The following is a 2,196-nucleotide window of genomic DNA, read 5'->3' as shown; positions in this document are numbered from 1 at the left end:
GGGGTGAGCAGAAGTTTGAGGAGAGGAAGGCTAAGAGGGTGGTGCTCACATATGAGCACCAGAAATTCAAAGGTTTTCTTCTAGAAATCATGTGGGTATCTCACTGTCCTTCAAGGCTGTGAGTGGGGAGATCAAGATCAAGGTGCAGATTGTATTGTTGTGTTTCAGCTGTCATTGGGCTCTTCTGCCGTCAGTATGATATCATCAAGGACAACCACTCCAACAACAACCCCAAGGAGAAGGGGAAGGGGCCAGAACAGAGTCCTCAGGGAAGGCCGGTGGGGACGAGACAGGTGATGTGATGTGAGGCCGGTGAGGGAGGGAAGGGTGATTTTGCTTCTAGAAGCAGTCAGGGAAAGGGAGAAGGCCAGAGAGGGGCAGGAAGAGAGGGGAAATGGATATTTGGGATGGAGGAGACTCTTACCTTCCTGACATGAGACTCAAGACATTTTTTTTTTTTAACAGAAAAAGTCACCATCCATCAACACCATGGATGTATGAGTGAAGAAACCGAACTCAAAAACAGATGCACTAACACCCTGGGGATGGGGACAGGGTCAGGGAGAGCCTCAGTTGGTGATCTGCCCAAGACTGAAGGATCCCGTAATCTCCTAGAGGGTAATGACACTCCCACAATCTCAGGCCTGGTGCCCATCCTCTTTCCACTGTCAGCAGGGCCAGAAGGTAGGTCTCTTAGGGTCTGTGCTCCTGGACCTGGGGAATGGCTATCAGATGGGATATGTCCTCCCATTCCCCAGGTCCGGGGGAGAGACACTTGTTCAACTGTATCCCACTAGGTCCCAGATGGGCCCCCATTGCACCTGTATCAGGACTCTCGGCATCCCCAGGTGCCCCCACATCTTGCCTCTGGGTCTCAGAGGGGGAGTTTCTTTGGGTACTCCTCCCTCCCCCAGCAACTCAAAGGAATTGTCTGGATCTGGGGGCAGATGCTGCACCGCACTACCCCACTGTCTTCCACGGAGTCTCAGGGGCTCCCTGTCTCACCTGGTAGCCCCCCCAGCTGCTGGTGACCTCATCCCTTGGACATTTTTCCAATAAATGTTCTTGGACAAACTAGAGATGACTGTATGGAATCCTGTACAGTATACTGAAGACACTTCCCCACTGACCACAAGGGCCTCTCACACCACTACAAACTTGACAGGAGCACTCTCATTCTTTTAAGGTGTTTGTTTTGATTCTATAGCCTGGAATGGGGGGGGGAGAGGACAGAAATGGGTGTAGAAAACTAGAGCCCTAGTTCCTTTTGTTTTGTTCAGTGAGAAGTGGGGGGAGAAGGAAAAGAATGGGGGTGGGGATATAAATTCTCCTGCATCCGTGGAAACAAAGGTTATACCATGTGAGAGGGGCCGGTAACCTTTTTAAGTTCACTGCCCACATTGACACCCAAGCTTTTCACCATTGATTCCTCTGACTCCTCCATCAACCTCGAGTTAATTTCCAGAAAAGGACTGAACGGTGTTTTGAGACAAATGAAAGAGCAGCTCCACTAATGGATCCTTCAGTGCCACGTGCTCCTATCCTGTGCACTCCTGTACTTCTAGTCTTCCCTACACTTACTTTTCCTTTTGTTTCTGTCTGCCTCTGTCTCTGATGATTCGGTCAAAGTCAATAATAACTGTAAAGTGTAAATGACTTTATATTCACTCTCTGCCACTATATCCAGAGGAGGATGATGGAAATAAAACTGAAGGGTTGGAACTCCCCTGTCAAAAGACTTATACTTTGGGCTCTGGGGCTACTTCCTTCCTGTGAAAATAGAGGCTTTCCTCTACTGTTTCCTAAATTCCAAGGATGGTGCCAGTGAGAGAAATACCTGTTGACGTCTGCAACCACTGTGGGGGGAACGCTGCAGAACCCAGAATCTGGACATCATATGCTATACTCTCTGAAGAATTATAGGTCTTCTCAACTTTGGATCTTTCCAGAGGAGGTGTATGAATGCTCCTTTTCTGCATGTCAGTCTCTCTGGCATGTTCCAAGAATTTAGACCAGTAATTCTGAAAGGGACCCCAATCCAAACAGATCAAGAAGTCATCATCCTTTCTACCTCACCAAGCTCCAACCCCAGGTATCACAAGACTTAACTTCATCCTATCAGATAAGCCCAGTTCTCATTTGCCCTCTGCCTTGAACCACAAAAGCATCCAGATCTGGGCAGCAGTCTTTGATTCA

The 2,196-nt window shown here is 48.5% G+C and overlaps 1 long non-coding RNA gene across 1 annotated transcript; it reads left to right on the top strand.

The window, feature by feature from the left end:
• Positions 1-173: 173 nt before the first annotated feature.
• LOC132009198 (uncharacterized) lies at positions 174-1,077 on the top strand. Its single transcript, XR_009401818.1, has 2 exons — positions 174-293; positions 466-1,077. It is a non-coding gene; the product is annotated as an uncharacterized LOC132009198 (long non-coding RNA).
• Positions 1,078-2,196: the final 1,119 nt, after the last annotated feature.

Source organism: Mustela nigripes, unplaced genomic scaffold, assembly GCF_022355385.1.
Source record: "Mustela nigripes isolate SB6536 unplaced genomic scaffold, MUSNIG.SB6536 HiC_scaffold_7106, whole genome shotgun sequence".
NCBI lineage: Eukaryota > Metazoa > Chordata > Mammalia > Carnivora > Mustelidae > Mustela > Mustela nigripes.
Note: the sequence above shows the minus strand (reverse complement) of the source record. Positions and strands in the feature narration are given on the sequence as shown.